General features: G+C 45.9%; 1 protein-coding gene across 1 annotated transcript in view; it reads right to left on the bottom strand.

The window, feature by feature from the left end:
- The window catches only part of pacrg (PARK2 co-regulated), a gene marked incomplete at both ends in the record, with an annotated part of 488,123 nt that overhangs the window by 355,087 nt on the left and 111,203 nt on the right, over positions 1–21,833 (bottom strand). The window lies entirely within an intron of this gene.

Below are 21,833 nucleotides of genomic sequence, written 5' to 3' on the forward strand. Positions count from 1 at the left end.
GTAAAATAGTAACGTTCTGAGATTTTAGGGTTAGGATTAGAGTAGGGGGAGGGGTTAGAAACAGAAAATCTCCGTAAAACACGCCCAAACCACGCCCACTGCTGTAGACACATACGTTACCATTTTACAATTTCTTAGCCGAAATTGTAAAATAGCAACGTTTGTCCACAAACGGTGCTATTTTACAATTTTTTTGGAGATCGGGTTGACCCAGGAGAAAGAGAGTTGAAGTAGGAAACATTTCTGGCTGAGCAATGTAATGCACCTCAAAATAAAGTAAGATATTTAGGCTACAGTTAGTCTGTCAGTAAAAGGTTTGATGGATGAACAAATCAATCAAAAACACTTCACTACTTCCAACATAGGCTAGAAGTTTCGTTTCATTCCATTGCATGTTTCGTTCCGCGTTTCGTTCCGCGCTGCCAAATTCAGTTAAAAAATGTGCGAGTTTAAGATCGCCAAATGGCGGGCTATTCAGCATAAAACAATATAATACGAAAAAGTAGCACTGCTTGGTGGACGCCGAATTTAGTAGAAGACCCAGATAACTCAAACTGAATTGACTTACTTGAATATCCATGCTGTCTGTAGCCGGTGCGAGTGCAGCCGATGAGGTTAAATTATCCCAGTGTTTGCTTCTGAGCCTCTGTGAGCCTCCGTGTACCACACTGCCCTCTCTAAACTCGTTGAGACGCTCACGTAATACAATGCAACGACTGTCTGGCTTGTGAGCTAACTTACTGCTTGATAATATAAAACGTAGGAAAAGAGAAAGGGGAAAATATAGGTGCTACTGTCTGTAAATCTATCTATTAGCCTGTCAGGTCTTCATTTCCTCCATTTCCAATGGAGCGGATTCAACCAGATTTTCAGACGTATTCAGCATCATTGGACTTAATTACAATGTCAATCTTAGCAATCTATCCAATCAACAACCAACCTGGTTTCACCAGGCTAAGGGCGTGTCCCGCTCCAGCTCAATCTGATTGGTTGGAAAATACATCACTCTCACGTGTTCTCTGTGAATTGCAAGTGTTTTTCAACCAATCATATTTTTTCATTAGATAAATTACCAAATAAATAAACGTCCACAGGGCGAATGTTTTTTTAACTACCTACTCCAGGCTGGGACCAGGGCCAGAGTGACTTGTCTGCATGGAGCTCTCCTTTCCATCAGTGCCCTACAGGTCACTGTTGTTGAAGCATTTTAAGAATATAATGAATGAAAAAATGAGCGTCTGCACATAAGAAAAAACACATTTGATTGATATTTTATTATTAAAAAAAAAATGAAAAATGAAAAATGAAAAAAAAGAAAAGAAAAAAATATATATAATATTTTTTTTTATATAAAATCCCCAATCTAATAGAGGAGGACCATCCTCCTATGCCTCACTGGAAAAACCTCCTCTGATATATATATATTAGGGCTGTCAAACGATTAATTTTCTTAATCGCGATTAATCGTGCGATTAACTATAATTAATCGTGATTAATCGCGTCTTTGTATCGCATGTTTAAAATGCTATTATTTTGCATTGCAAAGCATTTTTTATTAGATATTAATTATTATTACCAGTGTGTCGTGATTGGGAATCAAATGAATGCAAATAAATGTACTTTGTGAACTTGAATTTTAGATTTATTTTCAATTCAATAGAAGTGCAATGTAGACAGGAGGTCACAAAATGTCTACAAAATGCATCTTGAATAGAAAATAAATGCACAATAATTGTAAACACTCCAAAACCGATACTTCCGGCGGCGGCGCTGTGGAGCAGTCGAAAACCCAAAATGACACAGCCGAAGAAGGCTGTAGCCTATCTGAGCTAAAAACTTTGGCAATTCCATGTGAATAATGGCTCAGTATTGGAAACTGTGTATTGATAACGTGTATATCACGTGAAGCCATTGGAACCGACCTCCCAGTGGTTAGAGGACCCACGCATCCGAGACTCTGAAGGAATAAGGAGTCTCGCGCTAGCTAGCTGGCTGCTAGCTACTTTCAGGTGATCGCTCGCCTCAAACTCGATGTACTTCGGTGATATTTTAATTCCGTTTTTCACAAGGTGCAAACTACGGCTCTTGACTTATCCACTGTGTCATTTGGGAAGTAAAACGATCCATTTAAAAGCGTATTGCTGTCGTTCTCTTCCATGCCTGCCTGCACAAACAGGAGACAGGAAACCGAGCGGCTTGACTACAAGTACGGGGCGACGAAGGGACAAAATAGCGGCATGCAATTAACGCGATAAAAAAAAAATGCGTTATGATCGGCGCGCGTTAACACGTGATTAACGGGTTAACGCTGACAGCCCTAATATATATATATATATATATAGAGAGAGAGAGAGAGAGACAGAGAGAGAGAGAGAGAGAGAGAGAGAGAGAGAGAGAGAGAGAGAGACAGTTGACGGTCCGAGAGACGGCATCCGGTACGGGATGGGTTTTAGCACCCCAGCCTGGCTCTCTCGTGAGGGAGAAATCCACAAACGCCTCCAGCCTCCTGAAAATCTGCGCAAACATCGGCGCAGCCCTGGGGTCCTTCAGACTAGAGCGAGGTGCTCGGCGCAGGCGAATGACGTGCAGCACACAGGCCTTCTTGAGGCATCCTCTCTGCCCATGGTACGGCATGGTAGGATTGCCTTTTTCCACAGGAGGGTCTGGTTAGACGATGGAGGTGCCCGGCCTGGAATCACCCCACAGGGCCTTAGACCTCCATGCACCGAAGGGTCTTGCAATACTGCGGTGGAGCACTAAACTCTATTGCAGCGGATTGGGCGTGATCAACCCTTCCACGGGCAACGTTGCAGACAGAGTAGGAAGGCTGATCCGTGAGCGGCTGCTTCTGGGACGCGGGTCGGGGTCGTAATCGGCCTCGGCTGGGTCTACTGGGCGAGGTTGTATGATGTTGACAGACCCGAAAGACCTCACGACCCCAGTTAACACTGATGACGCGTCCCAGCGCATGCTGTAGTATGTATATTTGAAACTATATATATATATATATATATATACATACATACATGAGAATGCACTTATCTTCACTGATACAGTTATTTAATTTAATACATTATTAATGAATTGGCCTATTGCAGACAGCCTCTCACTTTTAGTTTCTGATTTCTGTGTGGTGCTGATAGACAGCTCCTTTGATAGATTCAAGATGTCAAGATTCATGTCAACAGAGTTGATTGGAATTTGTTTCAGTGCAGCTCTAACAAACACTATGTCGCCATACACCGGCGCCATCTTGCCCAGAGCACATTTATTTTTTGATGGCTCTGAGAAGGCATTATCTGACCTGCTTTGTGCTTATGGTTGGATGTGGGCCGCCGACTTTTTTGCAATTTGGAAAAGATTGGAACTACTGCTCTGGAAGACTACACTGTGGTGCCCTCAATGCCCAGGGCGCCTCTGACCCAAGGAGCTGGGAATGGGTGGCAGCAAAGAAAGAAAGAAAAAAATGCTGATCTCTGGATGTGCTGGGAGGGAGGGAGGGAGGGAGAGATTGAGTGAGGGAGGAGAGGAAAATCCAGCACCTCAGCAGTTCTGCGGGCCGGGCGGCCGCTCGGAGCTGACAGAGACAGCCAGATTGTGGCCAGAGGTTGTCTCAGCGAGACAAGGTGAGACTGAGCACCCGTCATGTAACAAGTCACATTTAGCAATACTGCTGGGTCAGGTCAGGCCCAGACTGAGGCTAGAGTCACGGCTGCTAGGCTACAGTCCGCTACTGCTCATCCATCTACACACAAATTACTGACGATTTCTCCTCAAAGCGAGAAATATCGCTTTGTGTGAGTGTGTGTGTGTGTGTGTGTGTGTGTGTGTGTGTGTGTGTGTGCTTTATTTACACAAACCAGAAAGAAATACGACTATCCCAGAGATGCTGGAGGATGGATGGATGCGTGCAATGTTGTGTATTTTCTCGGCAGAGCTCATCCAGGTGTGTGGCCTGCGTAGATGGGGACAGCAACCCAACTCAGATAGCTATCTGCTACCACGGAATGAGACAATGACAATGCTGCCTCTTCAACAAACTCCACCTAACAGGAAGCAGAGACAAGAGAGAGAGAGAGTGCCACCGCAGAGAGCACTCTCCTTAATCATGCCCTATTTCATCCTCTATTTCTGTCTCTCTCTCTCTCTCTCTCTCTCTCTCTCTCTCTGTCTCTCTCTCTCTCTCTCTCTCTCTCTCTCTCTGTCTCTCTCTGTCTCTCTCTGTCTCTCTCTCTCTGTCTCTCTGTGTCTCTCTCTCTCTCTCTCTCTCTCTCTCTCTCTCTCTCTCTCTCTCGCTCCAACACTCACTATGCAGGTTTTTTTTTTTTACTACCATTCTCTTTTTCTTTCCATTTTTTATCTCCTTAGTTCCCCCCACACACACCTCCCGCCCTCCCTCCGCTCTTATCAGTGACAGGCTGGAAACAGGAGCGAGATAAGGACACCACGGAGCCAATACAAGGTGTGCTGGTCGCTTAGTCATTGACACGTTTGTCAGTTAACAACGTGGCTAAAAAGGGCTAAATGGGCAACAGCAACAACGAGATGAATCTGCGCTCATAACGCATCACGGGCCCCAACTATATGAACAGTCAGATCCATAACGCATCACGAGCCCCAACAATATGAACAGCCAGATCTATAATGCATCACGAGCCCCAACAATATGAACAGTCAGATCCATAACGCATCACGAGCCCCAACAATATGAACAGTCAGATCCATAACGCATCACGAGCCCCAACAATATGAACAGCCAGATCTATAACGCATCACGTGCCCCAACAATATGAACAGTCAGATCCATAACGCATCATGTGCCCAACAATATGAACAGTCAGATCCATAACGCATCACGAGCCCAACAATATGAACAGTCAGATCTATAACGCATCATGAGCCCCAACAATATGAACAGTCAGATCTATAACGCATCATGAGCCCCAACAATATGAACAGTCAGATCTATAACGCATCATGTGCCCAACAATATGAACAGTCAGATCTATAACGCATCATGTGCCCAACAATATGAACAGTCAGATCTATAACGCATCATGTGCCCAACAATATGAACAGTCAGATCTATAACGCATCATGTGCCCAACAATATGAACAGTCAGATCTATAACGCATCATGAGCCCCAACAATATGAACAGTCAGATCTATAACGCATCACGAGCCCAACAATATGAACAGTCAGATCTATAACACATCATGTGCCCAACAATATGAACAGTCAGATCTATAACGCATCACGAGCCCAACAATATGAACAGTCAGATCTATAACGCATCATGTGCCCAACAATATGAACAGTCAGATCTATAACACATCACGAGCCCCAACAATATGAACAGTCAGATCTATAACGCATCATGAGCCCCAACAATATGAACAGTCAGATCTATAACACATCATGAGCCCCAACAATATGAACAGTCAGATCTATAACACATCACGAGCCCAACAATATGAACAGTCAGATCTATAACGCATCATGAGCCCCAACAATATGAACAGTCAGATCTATAACGCATCATGAGCCCCAACAATATGAACAGTCAGATCTATAACACATCATGTGCCCAACAATATGAACAGTCAGATCTATAACACATCACGAGCCCCAACAATATGAACAGTCAGATCCATAACGCATCATGTGCCCAACAATATGAACAGTCAGATCTATAACACATCATGAGCCCCAACAATATGAACAGTCAGATCCATAACGCATCATGTGCCCAACAATATGAACAGTCAGATCCATAACGCATCACGAGCCCAACAATATGAACAGTCAGATCCATAACACATCATGAGCCCCAACAATATGAACAGTCAGATCCATAACGCATCATGTGCCCAACAATATGAACAGTCAGATCCATAACGCATCACGAGCCCAACAATATGAACAGTCAGATCCATAACGCATCATGAGCCCAACAATATGAACAGTCAGATCCATAACGCATCATGTGCCCAACAATATGAACAGTCAGATCTATAACACATCACGAGCCCCAACAATATGAACAGTCAGATCCATAACGCATCATGAGCCCAACAATATGAACAGTCAGATCTATAACGCATCATGTGCCCAACAATATGAACAGTCAGATCTATAACGCATCATGAGCCCCAACAATATGAACAGTCAGATCTATAACGCATCATGTGCCCAACAATATGAACAGTCAGATCTATAACGCATCATGTGCCCAACAATATGAACAGTCAGATCCATAACGCATCATGAGCCCCAACAATATGAACAGTCAGATCTATAACGCATCATGAGCCCCAACAATATGAACAGTCAGATCTATAACGCATCATGAGCCCCAACAATATGAACAGTCAGATCTATAACGCATCATGAGCCCCAACAATATGAACAGTCAGATCTATAACGCATCATGAGCCCCAACAATATGAACAGTCAGATCTATAACGCATCATGAGCCCCAACAATATGAACAGTCAGATCCATAACGCATCATGTGCCCAACAATATGAACAGTCAGATCCATAACGCATCACGAGCCCAACAATATGAACAGTCAGATCCATAACGCATCATGAGCCCAACAATATGAACAGTCAGATCCATAACGCATCATGTGCCCAACAATATGAACAGTCAGATCTATAACACATCACGAGCCCCAACAATATGAACAGTCAGATCCATAACGCATCATGAGCCCAACAATATGAACAGTCAGATCTATAACGCATCATGTGCCCAACAATATGAACAGTCAGATCTATAACGCATCATGAGCCCCAACAATATGAACAGTCAGATCTATAACGCATCATGTGCCCAACAATATGAACAGTCAGATCTATAACGCATCATGTGCCCAACAATATGAACAGTCAGATCCATAACGCATCATGAGCCCCAACAATATGAACAGTCAGATCTATAACGCATCATGAGCCCCAACAATATGAACAGTCAGATCTATAACGCATCATGAGCCCCAACAATATGAACAGTCAGATCTATAACGCATCATGAGCCCCAACAATATGAACAGTCAGATCTATAACGCATCATGAGCCCCAACAATATGAACAGTCAGATCTATAACACATCACGAGCCCCAACAATATGAACAGTCAGATCTATAACACATCACGAGCCCAACAATATGAACAGTCAGATCCATAACACATCATGAGCCCAACAATATGAACAGTCAGATCTATAACACATCACGAGCCCCAACAATATGAACAGTCAGATCTATAACACATCACGAGCCCAACAATATGAACAGTCAGATCCATAACACATCATGAGCCCCAACAATATGAACAGTCAGATCCATAACGCATCATGTGCCCAACAATATGAACAGTCAGATCCATAACGCATCACGAGCCCAACAATATGAACAGTCAGATCCATAACGCATCATGTGCCCAACAATATGAACAGTCAGATCCATAACACATCACGAGCCCAACAATATGAACAGTCAGATCCATAACACATCATGAGCCCCAACAATATGAACAGTCAGATCTATAACACATCACAAGCCCCAACAATATGAACAGTCAGATCTATAACGCATCATGAGCCCCAACAATATGAACAGTCAGATCTATAACACATCACGTGCCCCAACAATATGAACAGTCAGATCTATAACGCATCATGAGCCCCAACAATATGAACAGTCAGATCTATAACGCATCATGAGCCCCAACAATATGAACAGTCAGATCTATAACACATCACGAGCCCCAACAATATGAACAGTCAGATCTATAACACATCATGAGCCCCAACAATATGAACAGTCAGATCTATAACGCATCATGAGCCCCAACAATATGAACAGTCAGATCTATAACACATCATGAGCCCCAACAATATGAACAGTCAGATCCATAACGCATTATGAGCCCCAACAATATGAACAGTCAGATCTATAACACATCATGAGCCCCAACAATATGAACAGTCAGATCTATAACACATCACGAGCCCCAACAATATGAACAGTCAGATCTATAACGCATCATGAGCCCCAACAATATGAACAGTCAGATCTATAACACATCATGAGCCCCAACAATATGAACAGTCAGATCTATAACACATCACGAGCCCCAACAATATGAACAGTCAGATCTATAACGCATCATGAGCCCCAACAATATGAACAGTCAGATCTATAACGCATCATGAGCCCCAACAATATGAACAGTCAGATCTATAACGCATCATGAGCCCCAACAATATGAACAGTCAGATCTATAACACATCATGTGCCCAACAATATGAACAGTCAGATCTATAACACATCACGAGCCCCAACAATATGAACAGTCAGATCCATAACGCATCATGTGCCCAACAATATGAACAGTCAGATCTATAACGCATCATGAGCCCCAACAATATGAACAGTCAGATCTATAACACATCATGAGCCCCAACAATATGAACAGTCAGATCCATAACGCATCATGTGCCCAACAATATGAACAGTCAGATCCATAACGCATCACGAGCCCAACAATATGAACAGTCAGATCCATAACACATCAGGAGCCCCAACAATATGAACAGTCAGATCCATAACGCATCATGTGCCCAACAATATGAACAGTCAGATCCATAACGCATCACGAGCCCAACAATATGAACAGTCAGATCCATAACGCATCATGAGCCCAACAATATGAACAGTCAGATCCATAACGCAACATGTGCCCAACAATATGAACAGTCAGATCTATAACACATCACGAGCCCCAACAATATGAACAGTCAGATCCATAACGCATCATGAGCCCAACAATATGAACAGTCAGATCTATAACGCATCATGTGCCCAACAATATGAACAGTCAGATCTATAACGCATCATGAGCCCCAACAATATGAACAGTCAGATCTATAACGCATCATGTGCCCAACAATATGAACAGTCAGATCTATAACGCATCATGTGCCCAACAATATGAACAGTCAGATCCATAACGCATCATGAGCCCCAACAATATGAACAGTCAGATCTATAACGCATCATGAGCCCCAACAATATGAACAGTCAGATCTATAACGCATCATGAGCCCCAACAATATGAACAGTCAGATCTATAACGCATCATGAGCCCCAACAATATGAACAGTCAGATCTATAACGCATCATGAGCCCCAACAATATGAACAGTCAGATCTATAACGCATCATGAGCCCCAACAATATGAACAGTCAGATCCATAACGCATCATGTGCCCAACAATATGAACAGTCAGATCCATAACGCATCACGAGCCCAACAATATGAACAGTCAGATCCATAACGCATCATGAGCCCAACAATATGAACAGTCAGATCCATAACGCATCATGTGCCCAACAATATGAACAGTCAGATCTATAACACATCACGAGCCCCAACAATATGAACAGTCAGATCCATAACGCATCATGAGCCCAACAATATGAACAGTCAGATCTATAACGCATCATGTGCCCAACAATATGAACAGTCAGATCTATAACGCATCATGAGCCCCAACAATATGAACAGTCAGATCTATAACGCATCATGTGCCCAACAATATGAACAGTCAGATCTATAACGCATCATGTGCCCAACAATATGAACAGTCAGATCCATAACGCATCATGAGCCCCAACAATATGAACAGTCAGATCTATAACGCATCATGAGCCCCAACAATATGAACAGTCAGATCTATAACGCATCATGAGCCCCAACAATATGAACAGTCAGATCCATAACACATCACGAGCCCAACAATATGAACAGTCAGATCTATAACACATCATGAGCCCCAACAATATGAACAGTCAGATCTATAACGCATCATGAGCCCCAACAATATGAACAGTCAGATCTATAACGCATCATGAGCCCCAACAATATGAACAGTCAGATCTATAACACATCATGAGCCCCAACAATATGAACAGTCAGATCTATAACGCATCATGAGCCCCAACAATATGAACAGTCAGATCTATAACGCATCATGAGCCCCAACAATATGAACAGTCAGATCTATAACACATCACGAGCCCCAACAATATGAACAGTCAGATCTATAACACATCACGAGCCCAACAATATGAACAGTCAGATCCATAACACATCATGAGCCCAACAATATGAACAGTCAGATCTATAACACATCACGAGCCCCAACAATATGAACAGTCAGATCTATAACACATCACGAGCCCAACAATATGAACAGTCAGATCCATAACACATCATGAGCCCCAACAATATGAACAGTCAGATCCATAACGCATCATGTGCCCAACAATATGAACAGTCAGATCCATAACGCATCACGAGCCCAACAATATGAACAGTCAGATCCATAACGCATCATGTGCCCAACAATATGAACAGTCAGATCCATAACGCATCATGAGCCCCAACAATATGAACAGTCAGATCTATAACGCATCATGAGCCCCAACAATATGAACAGTCAGGTCTATAACACATCACGAGCCCCAACAATATGAACAGTCAGATCTATAACGCATCACGAGCCCAACAATATGAACAGTCAGATCCATAACACATCATGAGCCCCAACAATATGAACAGTCAGATCTATAACACATCACAAGCCCCAACAATATGAACAGTCAGATCTATAACGCATCATGAGCCCCAACAATATGAACAGTCAGATCTATAACACATCACGTGCCCCAACAATATGAACAGTCAGATCTATAACGCATCATGAGCCCCAACAATATGAACAGTCAGATCTATAACGCATCATGAGCCCCAACAATATGAACAGTCAGATCCATAACGCATCATGAGCCCCAACAATATGAACAGTCTAGGGATGTCAACGGTTAACCGTTAATCGATTAACCGTCGCTAACGTGGTTGTTCGGTTATTGCTGTCGGTCTATCAGTTAATATTAAAAAAAAAAAAAAAAAAAAAAAAAATATTTTTTTTTTTTTTTTTTTTTTTTTTTTGGTCTATTTACTCAATGAGCTCATGCCCAAACAAGGCGTGTCTATTTAGATGCTGAAATGTTAATGCTTTTTGTGTTAGAAATTCTAACACAAAAAGAATTTGTGTTGAAATGTTGATGCTTTTTGTTAATGCTTGTTAATGCTTTTTGTGTTAGAAATTCTAACACAAAAAGCATTAACATTTCAGCATCTAAATAGACACGCCTTGTTTGGGCATGAGTTCATTGAGTAAATAGACAAAAAAAAAAAAAAAAAAAAAAAATTTTTTTTTTTTTTTTTTTTTTTATATTAAAAAATTATGAATTAACCGATAGGTTAATCGATTATTAGCGTCGGTTAATCGAAAGTGAAATTAACCGAAAATTGACATCCCTAGAACAGTCAGATCTATAACGCATCATGAGCCCCAACAATATGAACAGTCAGATCTATAACACATCACGAGCCCCAACAATATGAACAGTCAGATCCATAACACATCATGAGCCCCAACAATATGAACAGTCAGATCTATAACACATCATGAGCCCCAACAATATGAACAGTCAGATCTATAACACATCATGAGCCCCAACAATATGAACAGTCAGATCTATAACGCATCATGAGCCCAACAATATGAACAGTCAGATCTATAACACATCACGAGCCCCAACAATATGAACAGTCAGATCTATAACACATCACGTGCCCCAACAATATGAACAGTCAGATCTATAACACATCACGAGCCCCAACAATATGAACAGTCAGATCTATAACACATCACGTGCCCCAACAATATGAACAGTCAGATCTATAACGCATCACGTGCCCCAACAATATGAACAGTCAGATCTATAACACATCATGAGCCCCAACAATATGAACAGTCAGATCTATAACACATCACGAGCCCCAACAATATGAACAGTCAGATCCATAACACATCACGTGCCCAACAATATGAACAGTCAGATCTATAACGCATCACGTGCCCAACAATATGAACAGCCAGATCTATAACGCATCACGTGCCCAACAATATGAACAGTCAGATCTATAACACATCACGAGCCCCAACAATATGAACAGTCAGATCCATAACACATCACGTGCCCAACAATATGAACAGTCAGATCTATACCGCATCACGTGCCCAACAATATGAACAGCCAGATCTATAACGCATCACGTGCCCAACAATATGAACAGTCAGATCTATAACACATCACGAGCCCCAACAATATGAACAGTCAGATCCATAACGCATCATGAGCCCCAACAATATGAACAGTCAGATCTATAACACATCATGAGCCCCAACAATATGAACAGTCAGATCTATAACACATCACGAGCCCCAACAATATGAACAGTCAGATCTATAACACATCACGTGCCCCAACAATATGAACAGTCAGATCTATAACGCATCACGTGCCCCAACAATATGAACAGTCAGATCTATAACACATCATGAGCCCCAACAATATGAACAGTCAGATCTATAACACATCACAAGCCCCAACAATATGAACAGTCAGATCCATAACACATCACGTGCCCAACAATATGAACAGTCAGATCTATAACGCATCACGTGCCCAACAATATGAACAGCCAGATCTATAACGCATCACGTGCCCAACAATATGAACAGTCAGATCTATAACACATCACGAGCCCCAACAATATGAACAGTCAGATCCATAACACATCACGTGCCCAACAATATGAACAGTCAGATCTATACCGCATCACGTGCCCAACAATATGAACAGCCAGATCTATAACGCATCACGTGCCCCAACAATATGAACAGTCAGATCTATAACGCATCACGAGCCCAACAATATGAACAGTCAGATCTATAACACATCATGAGCCCCAACAATATGAACAGTCAGATCTATAACACATCATGAGCCCCAACAATATGAACAGTCAGATCTATAACACATCATGAGCCCCAACAATATGAACAGTCAGATCTATAACACATCACGAGCCCCAACAATATGAACAGTCAGATCCATAACGCATCATGAGCCCCAACAATATGAACAGTCAGATCTATAACGCATCATGAGCCCCAACAATATGAACAGTCAGATCTATAACACATCACGTGCCCCAACAATATGAACAGTCAGATCCATAACACATCACGAGCCCAACAATATGAACAGTCAGATCTATAACGCATCATGAGCCCCAACAATATGAACAGTCAGATCTATAACGCATCACGTGCCCAACAATATGAACAGCCAGATCTATAACGCATCATGAGCCCCAACAATATGAACAGTCAGATCTATAACGCATCACGTGCCCAACAATATGAACAGCCAGATCTATAACGCATCATGAGCCCCAACAATATGAACAGTCAGATCTATAACGCATCACGTGCCCAACAATATGAACAGCCAGATCTATAACGCATCATGAGCCCCAACAATATGAACAGTCAGATCTATAACGCATCACGTGCCCAACAATATGAACAGCCAGATCTATAACGCATCATGAGCCCCAACAATATGAACAGTCAGATCCATAACGCATCATGAGCCCCAACAATATGAACAGTCAGATCTATAACACATCACGTGCCCCAACAATATGAACAGTCAGATCTATAACGCATCATGTGCCCCAACAATATGAACAGTCAGATCTATAACACATCACGTGCCCCAACAATATGAACAGTCAGATCTATAACACATCATGAGCCCCAACAATATGAACAGTCAGATCTATAACACATCACGTGCCCCAACAATATGAACAGTCAGATCTATAACGCATCATGAGCCCCAACAATATGAACAGTCAGATCTATAACACATCACGTGCCCCAACAATATGAACAGTCAGATCTATAACACATCACGAGCCCCAACAATATGAACAGTCAGATCTATAACGCATCATGAGCCCCAACAATATGAACAGTCAGATCTATAACACATCACGAGCCCCAACAATATGAACAGCCAGATCCACCTGCGTACGATCCCGTCCCCTGAGGCGTGGCGGGACAGATTACTAAGATGGAGAGCTGCTACTGCATAGGCCTAATCAGTTCATGTCACTCAATCACTCCGACAGGCACACGCACACGCACGCACGAACGCACACACACACGCACACACGCGCGCACACACACACACACACACACACACACACACACACAGTCAAATACCCCAAGGTCTGCCTCATCACTTCCCTGCACAGCCGGACTCCAGAGGCATGTCATTCTCAAAGCAGCAGAGACTAACACTAAGGTGCCTTCTAGTCAGCCTCCTGCCACGTTAACTGGCACCTCAATCAACAGAACGGCCATGAGTCCTGCACCATGAGTCCTGCACCATGAGTCCTGCACCATGAGTCCATGAGTCCTGCACCATGAATCCTGCACCATGAGTCCTGCACCATGAGTCCTGCACCATGAGTCCTGCACTCACTAGGCTCTTTTAACGATAGTTACACACGCCACATACACACACATGGGAGAAAAATAAGTCAATTTCTAGTTCGCCACTGAATGACCAAATTGATATCACTTTCAACCATTTTGAGCAACGCTGTTTCCATACAGGCCACCAGCGTTGGCTAGTTGTTGATATTTATAAAGATATTGTAGCTCTCAAATAACTTATTTTTGAGGCGGTGAGAAAACTGTCATGGCGTTGATTTCCGGAAAAAGATTCCCGAGCTGAGCACAGCCAAAGAGTATTAGTGAGACAAGAGGAGACGTAATTTCTTGGTTTTTCCCATAGGTTTTTTCAAATCAAGCAGCATGCCGTTCTGCCAGAAATCTGGGGGGTTTAGTCCTGCTTTAAGTGAAACTCCCATAGACTTTTCCACTGAAGAACCAGGAAGTATACTTCCGGACTCACTCCTGTGGCTCTCTATTGTACTTGGCCAATTCCCCCTGCTGTTGTGGCTCCACCCCCTCTGCTGATCTGGGGAGAGCTGTAGACTAGCACATGCTTCCTCCGATATATATTTCACCTGACAGTGAGGAGTTTCACCAGCAGGACGTAGAACGTGGGAGGATCACGCTATTCCACCCAGTTCACCTCCCCCCGACCGACCAGAGGAGGCACTAGTACAGCTAACGGAAAAGCAAAGTTGGGAGAAGTACATTCTTCTATACTGGGGGAGAGGAGTGGAACAACATCCCCAACCAAATTAAATCTGCCAACTGTCTGAATGGTTTTAAAAACCTTCTGGAAAAATTATTGCTGAGCAAACTAGAGTAATGTGCGAGCCTTTCTGTTGATTGTACTATTTAGTTTATTTGATGTCGTGTATGTCCTGTTTTTACAAGACCAGGGGCCATGTTGTTTTTACAAGACCAGGGACCATGTTGTTTTCACAAGACCAGGGACCATGTTGTTTTTACAAGACCAGGGACCATGTTGTTTTTACAAGACCAGGGACCATGTTGTTTTTACAAGACCAGGGTCCATGTTGTTTTTACAAGACCAGGGACCATATGGTTTTGACAAGACCAGGGACCATGTGGTTTTTACAAGACCAGGGACCATGTGGTTTTTACAAGACCAGGGACCATGTGGTTTTTACAAGACCAGGGACTATGTTGTTTTTACAAGACCAGGGACCATGTGGTTTTTACAAGACCAGGGACCATGTTGTTTTTACAAGACCAGGGACCATGTTGTTTTTACAAGACCAGGGACCATGTGGTTTTTACAAGACCAGGGACCATGTTGTTTTTACAAGACCAGGGACTATGTTGTTTTTACAAGACCAGGGACCATGTTGTTTTTACAATACCAGGGACTATGTGGTTTTTAGAAGACCAGGGACCATGTTGTTTTTACAAGACCAGGGACCATGTTGTTTTTACAAGACCAGGGACTATGTTGTTTTTACAAGACCAGGGACCATGTGGTTTTTACAAGACCAGGGACTATGTGGTTTTTACAAGACCAGGGACCATGTTGTTTTTACAAGACCAGGGACCATGTGGTTTTTACAAGACCAGGGACCATGTTGTTTTTACAAGACCAGGGACCATGTGGTTTTTACAAGACCAGGGACCATGTTGTTTTTACAAGACCAGGGACCATGTGGTTTTTACAAGACCAGGGACCATGTGGTTTTTACAAGACCAGGGACCATGTTGTTTTTACAAGACCAGGGACCATGTGGTTTTTACAAGACCAGGGACCATGTGGTTTTTACAAGACCAGGGACCATGTTGGAAATAAGTGCACTTTTACATGTTTATCTCTTGGATTTTGTCTGCTATTCACCTTATTCACCACGCCCACTTTTTCTCTCTTCCGCGTTCGACGCAACGTATTTGTTCTTCCGGTTCAGCCCTAGTTGGCGGCCATTTTCAAGATAAAACGTCAGTATGAATGAAGTTTGGCAACATTCAGAATTAAGCTACACTGCAGCCAACTTCAGTTGCATGTTCATAACGTTACTGCTGCGAGGAGCCGATGGCTGTACCCGGTCAGCATTTAACGTTAGTTACAAAAGCACGTCGACAGTGTTTTCTCACTGCCAGTAGCCTAACGACAGTAGGGTTTGACAGATAGCTAGTCCGACCGGTGTCAGCACAGTCAGCGCTCCCGGTCCTCGCTGCTCGTTAAATATTTCCAATAGGCGTTATTCTGATAAACTGGTCACATATATGTTACGTTCTCACCCGACAAATATCAAAACTTTAAAACAGTTTGGGGTTTTTTTGCTTGAAAACAGCTTTTTGGCAAGTCTAAATGACTGCGGTAGGCGTACTCTACGTCCGTGTTTAAAACCGGAAAGACGATTACGAAATGACGTCATGCAGAAGCGTCCTTGTATGGGCAAAGAATAAGGTGAATAGCCATGAATAAAATCAATCAATCAATCAGAGCGACTAGGACACATATCCGCCCCCTAGCTTCCCACCCGCAGACACGGACAATTTTGTCTGTATACGAGGGATCAGCCGAGCAGCATTTTGGTAAACAAACCGCGTCACTTTGTGGCAACGGCAATGGAACCCTATGGAGCCTGAGTTTGAGCGTCAGACTCTATAGCCGGCTGACACTGTTTACATTTTAAAAACTGCGACAGTTCACGCAACTTTAACACGACATGCATGTATTATACATCAAACTCTTGCGCTACTTCTGCTCTCACTCAGAATGTCAAAATATAAGCGATGTGATGTATAGTTTTTGAGATATTAACGTTTGTTTGGCACAACTCATACTAATAACTGCCGCGGGTTTCGCATTTCTGGGTGGCGAGTGACGTCACGCTGATTCGTCCTATAGGGACGTCTGACCAAGCTGGAAGTACTGCTGCCGGTACTACCTCTCCACTACCCAGATGCCCTCTCTCTGTGTCTTTAACCCACTGTCATTCATTAGCTCATTGCCTGGACAAGCTCCAAGGCCAATATGTACTGATTCTCTCCTCCGATTCTGGCCAGTGCAAAATGTCTCTAATTAGTTTTGATTTCATATCAATATTATATTTAATAACATAAGTGATGATGAAAAGTCATCCCCACGCACGGAAGTGTTGTGCCTTAGTTACACAAAGTGTTCTCTTGCTTCACACACAGCTCCACACGCTACAGTACAGTACTACAGTACAGTACTACAGTACAGTACTACAGTACAGTACTACAGTACAGTACTGTACCTCAATTAACTATTGATCACATTTTGTGCAAGCAGATGTAAATAATGAACACGATAGCATCTGCAGCTCTACAAACACCTTCGATACACGGCGGCACGTGTATCTGGGATCAATAGGGCATGCACCCATACAGTGCCTCTCTTAAGGTGCCTCTCTGCAAGGTGCCTCTCTGCAAGGTGCCTCTCTGCATCAAGGTGCCTCTGTGCAAGGTGCCTCTCTACAAGGTGCCTCTCTGCATCAAGGTGCCTCTGTGCAAGGTGCCTCTCTGCAAGGTGCCTCTCTACAAGGTGCCTCTGTGCAAGGTGCCTCTCTACAAGGTGCCTCTCTGCAAGGTGCCTCCCTGCAAGGTGCCTCTCTACAAGGTGCCTCTCTGCAAGGTGCCTCCCTGCAAGGTGCCTCTCTACAAGGTGCCTCTCTGCAAGGTGCCTCCCTGCAAGGTGCCTCTCTACAAGGTGCCTCCCTGCAAGGTGCCTCTCTACAAGGTGCCTCTCTGCAAGGTGCCTCTCTACAAGGTGCCTCTCTGCAAGGTGCCTCTCTACAAGGTGCCTCTCTACAAGGTGCCTCTCTGCAAGGTGCCTCTCTGCAAGGTGCCTCTCTGCAAGGTGCCTCTCTGCAAGGTGCCTCTCTGCAAGGTGCCTCTCTGCAAGGTGCCTCTCTACAAGGTGCCTCTCTGCAAGGTGCCTCCCTGCAAGGTGCCTCTCTCAAGGTGCCTCTCTGCAAGGTGCCTCTCTACAAGGTGCCTCTCTGCAAGGTGCCTCCCTGCAAGGTGCCTCTCTCAAGGTGCCTCTCTGCAAGGTGCCTCTCTCAAGGTGCCTCTCTACAAGGTGCCTCTCTGCAAGGTGCCTCTCTGCAAGGTGCCTCTCTCAAGGTGCCTCTCTACAAGGTGCCTCTCTGCAAGGTGGCCGGGAAGCCGAGAAAATCACATTTTTATCAGACATCGCAGCTGTGTCAGCAAAAAGAAAACACATCAAGACCACGGCGATAATCAGACGCTGGCTGTTTCATTGTAGATACTGGACTGCGTCAAAGCCTTTCTATCTTCGACATTTAAAAGAAACCTAATTAATTCTGCGAGGCGGCGCACTAAATAGGTAAAGGAAAAGTGAAGCTGTTGACTGCGCCGATATCTCCTGTACAGTTGCTACTATTGAACTTTCTCACACAGAAAGTGCAGTGAGAAGCTTGCACTGCAATGAAAATCCCTCATGCTGTAAGCAGCTCTGTTGGAAGTAATAGCCTGGTCGTGTCCAACAAAGCCTGTGTAAGCAAAGATGAGGGAACAGCAAGAAAAGCTCCTTGGGGGAGGGAAGTGCGTATATGGCTCGGTGGGGGTGGAACCAGAGTGGCTATTGGGTAACTCCATTTCAATATGAATACCTTCCATGATCCACATCAAGGGCACTGACAGGGGCACCTTCATCCACAACTGAGGTGGACGCGTGTCTGCGTCTGTGTCTGGGTGCGTGGGTGGTGGGGGGGGTCTGCGTCTGGGGGCGTGGGTGGGGGGGGGGGGTCTGTGTCTGGGGGCATGGGTGGGGGGGGGGGGTCTGTGTCTGGGGGCATGGGTGGGGGGGGGTCTGTGTCTGGGGGCGTGGGTGGGGGGGGGTCTGTGTCTGGGGGCATGGGTGGGGGGGGGTCTGTGTCTGTGTCTGGGGGTGTGGGTGGGGGGGGGGTCTGTGTCTGTGTCTGGGGGTGTGGGTGGGGGGGGGGGGTCTGTGTCTGTGTCTGGGGGTGTGGGTGGGGGGGGGTCTGTGTCTGTGTCTGGGGGTGTGGGTGGGGGGGGGAGTCTGTGTCTGGGTGCGTGGGTGGGGGGGGGGTCTGTGTCTGGGGGCATGGGTGGGGGGGGTCTGTGTCTGGGGGCATGGGTGGGGGGGGTCTGTGTCTGTGTCTGGGGGTGTGGGTGGGGGGGGGGGTCTGTGTCTGTGTCTGGGGGTGTGGGTGGAGGGGGGGGTCTGTGTCTGTGTCTGGGGGTGTGGGTGGGGGGGGGAGTCTGTGTCTGTGTCTGGGTGCGTGGGTGGGGGGGGGGGTCTGTGTCTGGGGGCATGGGTGGGGGGGGGTCTGTGTCTGGGGGCATGGGTGGGGGGGGTCTGTGTCTGGGGGCATGGGTGGGGGGGGTCTGTGTCTGTGTCTGGGGGTGTGGGTGGGGGGGGGGGGTCTGTGTCTGTGTCTGGGGGTGTGGGTGGAGGGGGGGTCTGTGTCTGTGGGTGTGGGTGTGGGTGGAGGGGGGGTCTGTGTCTGTGGGTGTGGGTGGGGGGTCTGCGTCTGTATCTGGGGGGTGTGGGTCGGTGGGGGGGGTCTGCGTCTGTATCTGGGGGGTGTGGGTGGGGGGGGGGTCTGCGTCTGTATCTGGGGGGTGTGGGTGGGGGGGGTCTGCGTCTGTATCTGGGGGGTGTGGGTGGGGGGGGGGGGGGGGGTGCACGAGCGATCACTCGGTGCAGCCATCAGCTGCTGCATTATTCCAAGGCACTTTGTACAGTGCATTAATCACAGGGACCCTTGGGCGCTGCTACGGATCCAAATATTGCGACCTTGAGGTTACAAGGAAGACATTAGTCCCGTCGATCCATTCAAAGTATTGGAGACAGGGAGGGGAGGAGGGAGGGGAGGGAGGGGAGGAGGGAGGGGAGGAGGGAGGGGAGGAGGGAGGGGAGGGAGGGGAGGAGGGAGGGGAGGAGGGAGGGGAGGGAGGGGAGGAGGGAGGGGGGAGGGGAGGGGAGGAGGGAGGGGAGGGGGGAGGGCGCCCAAAAGCTTTCAAGGTAATGAAATTCTGCCATAATTTAAAGGAAAAGACTTGTGGGGACACGCCCAGGCCAGAGTCAGGAAGGAAAAAAAGAAGAAGATTAAATTGGATTTCTTTTTCTTTTCCCCTCCTTTTATTTTAAATTAGGCTTAAGTGCATGTGGGGGGGACTTCTTCTTTCTGTCCCTCTTTTTTCAAACAAAAGCATGATAACAGCATTAACGTCCAGAATGAATGGAATCATTTCCTAACCAATTAACCTTTGACAGAATGGATGAGTGGACAGGAATGAGAGTGGTGGGTGGGAGGGAATAGCGATAGTGCGGACAGTGTAGAGGGACCTCGCCTCTTAGGGGCAGTGTAGAGACCTCGCCTCTTGGGGGCAGTGTAGAGGGACCTCGCCTCTTAGGGGCAGTGTAGAGACCTCGCCTCTTAGGGGCAGTGTAGAGGGACCTCGCCTCTTAGGGGCAGTGTAGAGGGACCTCGCCTCTTAGGGGGCAGTGTAGAGGGACCTCGCCTCTTAGGGGCAGTGTAGAGAGACCTCGCCTCTTAGGGGCAGTGTAGAGAGACCTCGCCTCTTAGGGGCAGTGTAGAGAGACCTCGCCTCTTAGGGGCAGTGTAGAGAGACCTCGCCTCTTAGGGGCAGTGTAGAGGGACCTCGCCTCTTAGGGGCAGTGTAGAGAGACCTCGCCTCTTAGGGGCAGTGTAGAGAGACCTCGCCTCTTAGGGGCAGTGTAGAGAGACCTCGCCTCTTGGGGGCAGTGTAGAGAGACCTCGCCTCTTAGGGGCAGTGTAGAGGGACCTCGCCTCTTAGGGGCATGTAGAGAGACCTCGCCTCTTAGGGGCAGTGTAGAGAGACCTCGCCTCTTAGGGGCAGTGTAGAGAGACCTCGCCTCTTAGGGGCAGTGTAGAGAGACCTCGCCTCTTAGGGGCAGTGTAGAGAGACCTCGCCTCTTAGGGGCAGTGTAGAGGGACCTCGCCTCTTGGGGGCAGTGTAGAGAGACCTCGCCTCTTAGGGGCAGTGTAGAGAGACCTCGCCTCTTAGGGGCAGTGTAGAGGGACCTCGCCTCTTGGGGGCAGTGTAGAGGGACCTCGCCTCTTAGGGGCAGTGTAGAGGGACCTCGCCTCTTAGGGGCAGTGTAGAGGGACCTCGCCTCTTGGGGGCAGTGTAGAGGGACCTCGCCTCTTGGGGGCAGTGTAGAGGGACCTCGCCTCTTGGGGGCAGTGTAGAGGGACCTTGCCTCTTAGGGGCAGTGTAGAGAGACCTCGCCTCTTAGGGGCAGTGTAGAGAGACCTCGCCTCTTAGGGGCAGTGTAGAGGGACCTCGCCTCTTGGGGGCAGTGTAGAGAGACCTCGCCTCTTAGGGGCAGTGTAGAGGGACCTTGCCTCTTGGGGGCAGTGTA

The sequence above is a fragment of the Poromitra crassiceps genome (genome assembly GCF_964638095.1).
Source record: "Poromitra crassiceps genome assembly, chromosome: 3".
Lineage (NCBI taxonomy): Eukaryota > Metazoa > Chordata > Actinopteri > Beryciformes > Melamphaidae > Poromitra > Poromitra crassiceps.